The sequence below is a fragment of the Sturnira hondurensis genome, unplaced genomic scaffold (assembly GCF_014824575.4).
Source record: "Sturnira hondurensis isolate 20B ecotype Veracruz unplaced genomic scaffold, ASM1482457v3 Scaffold0022910, whole genome shotgun sequence".
NCBI classification, from domain to species: Eukaryota; Metazoa; Chordata; class Mammalia; order Chiroptera; family Phyllostomidae; genus Sturnira; species Sturnira hondurensis.
Genome location: NW_028095541.1, coordinates 6,996,847 through 7,008,260, shown reverse-complemented (window position 1 = coordinate 7,008,260; position 11,414 = coordinate 6,996,847). Strand labels below are relative to the sequence as shown.

At 39.7% G+C, this 11,414-nt stretch overlaps 1 pseudogene; it reads left to right on the top strand.

Moving 5' to 3' along the window:
- Nucleotides 1–314: 314 nt before the first annotated feature.
- On the top strand, nucleotides 315–5,995 carry LOC118980445 (ZAR1-like protein; annotated as a pseudogene).
- The last annotated feature ends 5,419 nt before the right edge of the window (nucleotides 5,996–11,414 follow it).

Genomic DNA, 11,414 nt, shown 5'->3' with positions numbered 1-11,414 from the left:
GGGGAGGGGTGTCCTCACAAGGAGCAGACTGAAGCTGTGGCATGTCATAGAAACCCCTGAAATATATTTTCTCTCACCATGTACACCCCTCTTCCCCATAACTTTATGCTCCCTGTTCCTTTCGTCTTTATTTTCATTAGCCCTGCCATAATAATGTACTTTCTTCCTTACACTCTTCTAGTATAGGGCTGCTCAAATAATCTCCACCTTGTTTTCATTTTACTATATGCTTTAAAACAGGATATTTGAAATGATACATTACTATGAGAATAAATAAATAAGCTACTTATTAGCTATAAATAAGTAGTTAACTATAGCAAGCATGTGAATAAGTCAGCAGTGGTAAAACAGCTTTGAAAAGATTTGGGAGCAGTGAATTGAAGACACAGGTAAGAGCAATTTGAATCAGGTGGCAATTAGGCCTCTGTAAGTAGGTACCTCTCCTCCCACCATCCCTTCAATTAGGGTGATAGGCATCCCCTCCCATCAGAACCTGAAATAAGTGGAAAAGATAGGAATGAACCTGAACCAACTTGAGCAGGAGAGAGAAGGGGCAGATGAAGGTGGAAGGCAGAGCAAGGACACAAACTGTACCAAGAGATTGCACTAAGCCTGGCCAGTGGATGGAGCACTTTGTCTTTGTTCCCCAGGGCCTGCACCAGGGAACACACTTGGTTTTAGGCCAGCCAGGACTCTCTGACCACCAATAGCCCTACTGGAGGCAAAGCCTGGTGCCCCCACTTTCCTGGCCAGGACCAGGCTGGAGTTGCCCACAAATGTTTGGGCCTACTGCATGGAGCCTTATAAGAGGGAGCAGCTTAAGGCCATCCTCTCACAGATGCATCCCAGCCTGAGGCTGAGACTATGCAAGGCCAATACCAAGGAGGTGGGTGTGCAGGTGAGCCTGCAGGTAGACAGATCCCTGCAGTGCTCACTGGGCCCTCTAACCCTGCACAGCTGCTCTCCTTGGGGCCACAGGGTCCCCAAGGTGCCATCACGAGCTTTGGACCTCTATTCACCAGTGATAGGCCCCAGGGGTTTGGTCTGGCTGCAGGAGGATGGGAAGGGCAGGGAGAGGCAGGAGCTTTTGAGTTCCATCAAGGCCAGCCATCAGCAGCAGAAGTCACTACCAAGGCCGAGGTTGCAAGAGGACAAGCAGGAGGAACTCTGGCAGCAGGACAAGTTGGGGAAGGAAGATGACTTGAGTCCTAGGGAAACACAGAGTGAGCAGGCCCAGAGAGACGCCCACCCGCTCAGGAAACCCAACTTCCAGGTGAACTTCATCTTCCCCTCCTCAGACTTCTGTTAGTGCCTTCCTCTCTGTCCTGTTCCATTTCTGGGGCAATAAGAGCAAAATCTTCCCTTTCTTTCTCCTTTATTTGATGAGATGAAGTTCCGAAAATGCATATTTTACATGGCCTCCATGTTTTGTAACATTTTGGTGAAGGAGGCTGCCAGCTTTAAGCATGCAGAAACCAGAAGTCTGGCACTCATTACTAATTGGAAATGTGAACCAAAGAAGGGCTTCAAGCTGGTGAAAAATGCGATCAGAATTTTGTTCTAGGGAGACTGTGCTGGTGGCATTGTGGAAATTAAAAAAAATGTGAGAGAGCAGGGAGAAGAATCACAGATTAATCCTTCAGAGATGAGACACTAAATTAATGTAGTAACCTTGAGAAGAGCTGTAAATGAGGTAAATTTTGTATTTCCTGTACAAAGCCACAAGTGAAGAGGATCTGGCCTTTCCCCCACAAGGTAATACAAGTCTCTTCCCCTTTTATTTGTAGTTTTAGGGATGAAAATATGGCTATTTTCATTGTGAAGATTGTAAGACCAGATGGGAGAGTGCTTATGTATGGTGCATTTCTGGAACTAGTATGGTGAGTAAAAGTTAGTGGGTCATAAGTGGGCAAAAATGTTATGTGGAGGAAGGTTATGTTTCCTAATTGACGGTGGCTTAATGCTGTCTCATTCATCTCTGCATCCTCCATGCCAGTCACATACTATGTACTCAGAAATAAATTTAGCCCTGACTGGTGTAGCTCAGTGGGTTGGGCATCGTCCCACAGACTAGAAGGCCACTGGGTTGATTCCCAGTCAGTTTATATACCTGGATTGTGGGCCAGGTCCCTGATTGGGGGTGTGTGAGAAGCAACCAGTTGATGTTTCTCTCCTCTTTTGCTTCCTTCTCCTCTCTCTAGAAATAAATAAATAAAATCTTTTTTTTTTTTTAAAGAAAATTCGTTGAATTGAACTGGTCAGTTCACATGACCTCCCGGACTGCTGACCCAACTCTTGGTGTTTTGTTGGTTTTGGTAGTTCTGTTGGACAAAATTTCAGACTATTTAGATAAACTCTTGTTCTTGTGGACATTGGAACTTTCTATAATCATTTTTCATTGGTATATTTTGAACAAGTTTGGGTATTAGCTCCACTGTCAGTCCACAGGTGGGGCAGCAAGAGAAAGAATTTACTGTAAAGGCTAGACTGTGAGAGACTCCATTGGGCTAAGCAGGTTCTCCCCTACTCTGATTGATTGTCAGCATATTTACATTGGGAAAGATATCACAGTCTATGTTTCCAGATGTTCCTGAACACTCAGACTCTGGACATCATAGATTTCTGTTTCAGTACAAGAACAGCAGGCTGGCACTGAGCAGCTTCTCTCCTCTGGGTACTTGCCCTTTATTTTGAAACAGTCTACACCTGGTCTATCTCACTAACTTCTACAAGCATTTCAGTTGGAGTCCCCTGTGCTATTGAAAGAGCTGGAGAGAGAAAGACATGTCAAGACCTGAATGGAAACATGACTCTTCACACTGGCCATTCACTAGACCTGGAGGCGAATAGATCCTTTACCTGAACAAAACAACTTTAATTCTCTGGCTAGAAGAAAAACAGTGGGTTTAATTAATTAATTAATTAATTTTCTATTTAAAATTTTTTTCTTAGATTTTATTAATTTATATTCAGAGGGGAAGGGAAGGAGAGAAGGAGAGAAACATCAATGTGTGGTTGCCTCTCGTGCATGCCCCCCTGGGAACTGGCCTGCAACCCAGGAATGTGCCCTGACTGGGAATCAAACACAGTGGGTTTAATTTAAACATTCCAAGATACTAGGATGCAAAGTACAAGACACAGAACTCATCCTTAAGACATTTACACTGATAGGAGTGACACAGACAGGATGTGCATTGGTGACAATGCAGTGAGTGACACCTGTGGCATGGATGTGGTACAGAAATAATGCAAGAGGGAGTGACTGACCTTGTCAAGGGAAGGCATTGTAATGTCCAAGTAGGATCTGAAAGGATAAATAGGAATTCAAGTAAGATAAGGAGGAAGTGTGCAGAAGGAAATACACAAAGCCTAGAAACCACATGAATTGGTGGGTAACACAAGAAAGTTCAGGTGGGGAAATACTGGGGGGGGGGGTGGTTAAGAAAGCAGGGACTAATGGACCAGGGCAAAAGGAAAAGGCTGAGGGTCCAGCTGCATAGTGAGTGAAATTGTAATAGCTACTTCCCATTGAAGACTTACTACGGTACTTTATGTATGTTATTGGGTAGTTGTCAGAATCATAGGAAAAAATAAGAGCAGGACATTGATTTTACAGGCAAGAAAAAGAGGTTCAAAGAGAAAGAAAAAGTAATTGAGCACTGGAGAAGCTGAAGACCTCAGGGTAGAGGTTGAGTAAAATCAAAGTACAAGGGAAGAGAATGGATTACTTAAACTAAAAACTGGGAGCTTAGGGTACATGTAAACTTGGATTTAAAAAAGACAAATTTCTCTTTAGGTTTATTTCAAACAACTCTGTTGCAAATGCTACAAGAGTTTTAACCCTTATCGGGTAGAAGCAATCCAGTGTCAGGTAAGCATAGAGAACACTCCTCTGGGTCTGTACTGTTTGCATTCTTAAACATGAAGGTTTTGCAGCATAATGTTTGGATTTGATAGAAATGGATGTTTGTGTGGGAGTGTTAGGATTTCTATGTGTTTGAATTTTTATAATATTGGTGGGGGGACAAATTCTGGGGTTCTTTGAAGGGGAGAAAATTTAGTCTTAAGTTGCCTTATGATATGTATTTGTGCATGGGGTTGTGCGTTTTTCCTCAAACACCCATGTAATAGTTTGGATATAATAATTTAGTAGGTAACCTTTATTAAGTTTTTACTGTTGCCCAAGCTTTGGGCTAGAGCTTTACCTGCATTATCTGCTATTGAGTTATTGATTTGTTCTTGGCATTTGAAGACCACCTAGAAGGAAAATACAGCACAGGACTCTGAGCACACCATCATTCAGAGCAGTGATCCTGTAACTTTAATGTCCCAGGAGTACCCTGGTGGTCCTGTTACCTGGAGATTCTGTTCCTGTAGGTTTGGGGTCTGAGTCTGCAAATCTGACAAGCTCCCAGATACTCTTATGCTGCTGGTCCTGAAGGTCACAGCCTGAGCAGCAAGGTTAGAGGTTAGATAAAAAAAGGTGATCAAGAGGGATAGGAAGAGGATGGTACCATGAGCGGGGAGTGGTCGACTGAGTCAAATCCTGTGGTGAGTGGGAAGGATGAAGATGGACATGTCCATTGGATTTGGTGACATAAAGCTGACTGGTGGTCTTGAAAAGAGAAGCTTCAGTGAATTGGTGGGGATAGGAGACACAGTTAACAGAGTCAAGACAGTGATCAGAGATAGTACTTTCTAGAAGTTCCTTTGTTAAAAAACACATTGGTGATAGTGAGAAGGGCATTTGTGGGAACAGGAGGTACTGAGTGAATTCACATATTCATGGAAATAATTCAGCAGAGAGGAGGTGACTGAGCAGCAGGGAGAGGACACTCAGGAGTAAAGTCCTTGAAAAGGGAGAAACGATAGGTCCAGAGAGAAGTGAATTTATTCAGCCTGAATGGGAGCAGTTATATTCCCTTTATTTTAAAAGGATGGAGCACCTAGAGCATAGGCCAGTTAGATAAAGACAGGCTTGTAGATTTGGAGATGAAGAGGAGACCATCTAATTTGTTTTATTTGTTCAGTGGGTTATAAAGCAAAGTTATCAGTTGAGGCAGATTGGAAGGGAAAAGCGTGAGAGGCTGAGGAGCAAGAGCAAGGTGTGAAATAATCATCTCAGGTATTAGGGATGTGGAATGATCAGGGAGGCTTAATTGTATTTGCAATTGTAATAGTCTGATACCACTGAGTGCTCCTTTTGAGGCTTTGTGCTGTTTGAAAGGTGCTTGATTGCAGCTGTTTTCCTATAGTGTCTCACTCAAGCAGCTGTGCAGGTGTGGACAGGATAGATCTCAAGTATCTGAGACGGGGTAAAATATTTGTGAATGTCAGGGAGTGATTGGAATCCATGGAATTTATTTTGAGGTTAAAGTGTCTTTTATTCTTCTCTTTGAATTAAATTTATTGGTGTAACATTGGCTAATAACATTTAAATTTCAGGTGTACAGCTTTATAATATAACATCTGTATACTCTATTAGGTGTTCATCCCACCTAATAAAGTCTAGTTTCCTTCTATCACCATATTTTGACCCCTTTACCCGCTGTGTCCTCCTGCAACCCCTCTTCCCCACCATTTTGTGTCTATATCTAAGAGTTTTTCTGTTTGCTTTGCTCATTCTTTTGTTAGTTTTTGCTTTGTATGCCATATATGAGTGAAATGATAAAATTCTTGTCCTGTAAAATCTAACTTATTTCACTTAGCATAATACTAGTGACATAATACTTAGCATTCATGTAGTGACCTTTTTTGTGAGCTGAGTAGTATTCTATGTATATGAGTATATGTACCACATCTTCTTTATCCAGTTATCGTTGGATAAAGAAGCATCATTTACAATAGTGAAAGCACAGCAATGGGCTTTCTGTGCCTTCACTGTTATAAATGATGCTCTAGTGAATGTAAGGGGATGTGTATCCTTATGAATATTTTCAAAATTTTTCGGTAGATTCCCAAAAGATGGATTGCTGGACTGTGGCTCGTAAGGTAGCTCTATTCTTATTTTTTTGAGGAATCTCCATCCTCTTATCCATAGTGACTGCAAAAATTTGCAATCCAACCAGCAATGTGTGAAGGTTCGCTTTTATCCATATCTTCTTCAACATTTGTTGTTTCTTATGTTTTTGATAATAGCCATTCTAACAGGTGTGAGGTGGTATCTTATTGTGGTTTGATTTTGCCTTTTCCTTATAACTAGTGACATGAGCATATTTTCTTATGTTTTTTCACCATCTGTATCTCTTCTTTGAAAAAATGTCTATTCAGGCCCTCTGTGGATTTTTAAATTGGATTGTTTGTTTGTTTTTGGTGTTAAGTTTTATATGAGTTCCTTGTTACTTTGAATATTAACCCCTTATTGGATGTATCATTGGTAAATATCTTCTCCCATTCAGTAGGTTGTCTTTTCATTTTGTTGATGGTTTCTATTGCTGTGAAAGAGCTCTGTAGTTTCATGAAGTCCTATTTGTTCATTTTTTCTTTTGTTTTCCTTGTCCAAGGAGACATATCAAAAAATAAATTACCAAGAGCAATGACAGATATTTTACTGCCTATGTTTTCTTTTTGGAGTTTTATGATTTTAGGTCTTACATTTAAGTCTGTAATTCATTTTGAGTTTATTCCTGTATATGGGGTAGAAAGTGAGCCAGTTTCATTATTTTGAATGTGTCTGTCCAGTTTTCCCAGCATCATTTATGGAAGAAACTGTCTTTACCCCATTGTATGTTCTAGCTTCCTTTGTCATAGATTAATTGACCATATACATGGGTTTATTTCTGGGCTCTTTATTCCTTTCCATTGATCTATGTGCCTGCTTTTATGTCAGTACCATGCTGTTTTGATTACTGTAGCCTTGTAGTATAGTTTGAAGTCAAGAAGTGCAATACCCCCAACCTTCTTTTTTCTCAAAATTGCTTTGGCTATTTGGGATCTCTAGTGGTTCCATATAAATTTTAGGATTATTTGTTCTAGTACTGTGGAAAATGCCATTGCTATTTTGACAGGGATTCATTAAATCTATAGATTGATTTGAGCACTGTGGACATTTTAACAATATTAATTCTTCATATCCATCAGCACTGTATATGCTTCCATTTATTTGTATGTACTTCCATTTCTTTCTTCCATGTTGTACACTTTTTCAAAACAGGTCTTTTACCTCCTTGGTTAAATTTATTATTAATTATTTTATTTTTTGATGCAACTGTAAATGGGACTATTTCCTTAACTTCTTTATTGTTATTGGTGTATAAAATTGCAACTGATTTTTTATGTTGTTAAATATATTTTATTGATTATGCTATTGTAGTTGTCCCATTTTCCCCCTTCACTCCCCTCCCCCTTCACACCCCCTCCCACCCACATCCCCCCCCTTTAGTTCATGTCCATGGGTCATACTTGTAAGTTCTTTAGATTCTATATTTCCAACACTATTCTTGTCCTCCCCACTGTCTATTTTCTACCTACCATCTATGCTACTTATTCTCTGTACCTTCTCCCCTCTTTTCTTCCTCCCACTCCCCTGTTGCTAACCCTTCATGTGATCTCCATTTCTGTGGTTCTGTTCTAGTTGTTTGCTCAGTTTGTTTTTGTTTTAGGTGTGGTTGTTAATAATTGTGAGCTTGCTGTCATTTACTGTACATGTTTTTGATCTTCTTTTTCTTAGATAAGTCCCTTTAACATTTCATATAATAAAGGCTTGGCAATTCTGAACTCCTTTAACTTGACCTTATCTGAGAAGCATTTTATGTGCCCTTCTATTCTAAATGAAAGCTTTGCTGGATGGAGCAATCTTGGATGGAGGTCCTTGCCTTTTGTGACTTGGAATACTTCTTTCCAGCCCCTTCTTGCCTGTAAGGTCTCTTTTGAGAAATCAGCTGATAGTCTGAACGCTGACAGTAGGAGTTACCTATTCCTTTGTAGGTAACTCTCTCCTTTTCTCTTGCTGCCTTCAAGATTTTCTCCTTATCTTTAATCTTGGGTAATGTAATTATAATGTGCGTTGATGTGTTCCTCATTGGGTCCAACTTCTTTGGGGCTTGCTGGGCTTCCTGAGCTTCCTGAGCTTCCTGGAAGTCTATTTCCTTTGCTAGAATAGGGAAGTTCTCCTTTATAATTTAAGTAACTTCTCCACTCGTTCCTCTTCCTCTTCTCCTTCTGGTACCCCTATAATTCAGATGTTGGAACATTTAAAGATGTCCTGGAGGTTCCTAAGCCTTTCCTCATTGTTTTGAATTCTTTTCTTATTGGATGTTTCTTCCTTCTGGTCCACTCCATTGATTTGAGTCCCAGTTTCCTTTCCATCACTATTGGTTCCCTGTACATTTTCATTTATTTCACTTAGCAGAGCATTCATTTTTTAAATCTAATTTGTGACCAAATTCAACCAAGTTGTGAGCATCCTGATTAGCAGTGTTTTGGACTGTGCATCTGATAGGTTGGCTCTCTCTTTGCCACTTAGTTGTATTTTTTTTCTGGAGCTTTGATGTGTTCTTTTATTTGGGCCAATTTTTTTGTCTTGACATGCCTGTTATGTATGAGGGGCAGAACCCTAGGTGTTCACCAGGGCAGGGCAACCCAAGTTGCTAGATTGTGATGCTGTATGTGGGGGAGGGGTCCAAGAGGGAATAATGGTGCTTGCTCTGCTCTCTGCTAGATTTCAGTCACGTCTCCTGCTTCCCGCAAGCAAATTGGGCCCTTCTGGTGCTGATTCCCATGTGGGTGGGTTTGTGTACATTCTAGGACCCTGTGGATCTCTCCAACGAACCCTTCTGTGAGGCTGGGAGTTTCTTCAGGTACCTCAGCCCCCACAGGTGTTTTCAATCTGTGTTTTGAGGCTTTATTTCCTCACACTGGAATCCTGGGTCTGTGGTCTGTCTTTCTCCCCAGTTTTGCTTGGTTTATCTGTGCGGGAGTGTGGGACAGCCGCCTTATGCACCGCCCCCTCCACAATAAACTAATTGCTGGGTCTGCCAGCTGCCACCTTGCACGCTTGGGGCCCACCAGCTGCTGCCTTGCTCACCTGGGGTCCACCAGCCACCGCTTTGCTGTCACCCCTCTCCACCAGCTGCCAGACTCCGCCCCTCCTACTGGTCTGGATGAATGTGTCTACTTTAACTCCTTGGTTGTCAGACTTCCATACAGTTCAATTTTCTGTCAGTACTGGTTGGTTTTTGTTTCTAAGTTATCCTTATTTTGGTTATGCAAGGGGGCACAGTGTGTCTGCCTGTGCCTCTATCTTGGCCAAAAGTCAAGAATCTGCATTTTAAATAAGCAAATAAGGTGATTCTAATGCACAAGAAAGTTTCAAGACCATTGTCCTTCAGGTTTTAGCAGAAAGCTGAACACCCAAGCAATGCTTCTTAAACTTGAATGGACAATGAAATCACCTGAAATATTTTATTTATTCATTTGATTAAGAACTTTACTTACCAGAAGAGTCCCATATGTGTTTTCTTTGTTTGTTTCGCATTATTTTTATTGTATTTTCCAATTACTATCAGTCCCCCTTATACCCCTTCCTCTCTGCAATCACAACACTGTTGTCTATGTCCATGAGTCTTTTTTCCTTTTAGCTTAACACCTCCACCTATACTCTGCCTTAGCTGTCATCCTGTTCTCTGTGAGTCTGTCTCTGTTTTACTTGTTAGTTCAGTTTGCTCATTAGATTCTACATATGAGTGAAATCATACAGCGTTTGTTTTTCTCTAACTGACTTATTTCACTTAGCACAGTGTTCTACAGATTCATCCATACTGTTGCAAAGAGTAAAATTTTCTCTCTCTCTCTCTCTTTTTTTTTTACAACTGAGTAATGTTCCATTGTGTGAACGTCCCATAGTTTTATCCACTCATCTACTGATGGATACTTGGGCTGCTTCCATATCTTGGTGATTGTAAATAAATGCTATAATTAACATAGAAGCATTTATGTTCTTTCAATTCAGTATTTTGGGTTCCATTCGATATATTCCCAGAAGTACAATCATTGGGTCAAATGAGAAATCCGTTTGTAATTTTTTTTGAGGTATCTCCATACTGCTTTTCACAATAGCTGCACCAATCTGTGTTCCAACAGTGCAAAAGTATTCCCCTTTCTCTACATCTTTGCCAATACTTGTTGTTTATTTATTTATTGATGATAGGCATTCTGACAGGTGTGTGATGGTATCTCAGTGTGGTTTTTATTTGCATTTCTCTGATGATTAGTAGTGTTGAACATGTTTTACTACATCTGTTTGTCATCTCTGAGTCCTCTTAGTAGAAGTGTCTATTTAGGTACTTTGCCCATATTTTAATTGAGTTGGGTTTTTTTTTGGTGTTGAATTATGTAAGTTCATTATAAATTTTGGATAATAACCCCTTATCAGATGTATCGGCAAATGTGTTCTCCCATTCTGTGGGTTGTATTTTTATTTTGTTGATGTTTTTCTTTGCTGTGCAAAACCTTTTAGTTTCATGTAGTCCTATTAGTTTATTTTTTCTTTTCTTTCTCTTGCCTTAGGAAATATATTGGAAAAAATATACAAGCAATGTTCAAGATTTTGCTGCCTATGTTTTCTTCTATGATTTTTGTGGTTTGGGGTCTAACATTTAAATCTTTACTCCATTTTGAACTTTTTCTTGTCTTTGGTGTAAGAAGTTGGTCTAGTTTCATTTTTCTGCATGTATCTGTCCAATTTTACAAATACCGTTTATTCAATAAACTATCTTTAGCCCATTGTATGTGCTTGCTTCCTCTATCAAATATTAATTAACTATAAAGGTGTGGGTTTATTTCTGGGCTCTCTATTCTGTTCCATTGATCTATGAGTTTGTTTTTATGCCAATACCATGCTGTTTTGATTACTATGTCTTTATAGTATAGTTATATATTTGGTAGGATGATTCCTCCAACTTTTTCTTCTTTCTCATGATCACTGTTGCTACGTGGGGCCTTTGGTAGTTCCATATAAATTTTTGAAATCTTTGCTCTAGTTCTATGAAATATGTCATTGGACTCTTGATGGGAATTGATTTGAATCTATAGATTGCTATAGACATCTTAATGATGCTAATTCTTCCTATCCATGAACATGGTACTTACTTCCACTTACTTGTATCGTCTTCAATTTCTTTCTTCAGTGTCTTATAATTTTCCAAGTACAGGTCCTTTACATCCTTGGTTAGGTTTATTCTTAGGTATTTTATTCTTTTTAAAGCAATTGTGAATGGGATCATTTTCTTAATTTCCCTTACTGTTATTTTGTTATTGGCATATAAAAGTACAATTGATTTCTGGATATTAATTTTGTATCCTCTACTTTGCTGACTTCATTTGTCATTTCTAACATATTTTCCTGGAATCTTTGGGGTTCTCCATGTACAGTATTATGTCATCTGCAAATAAAGTTTTACTCCTTCCTTTCCGAT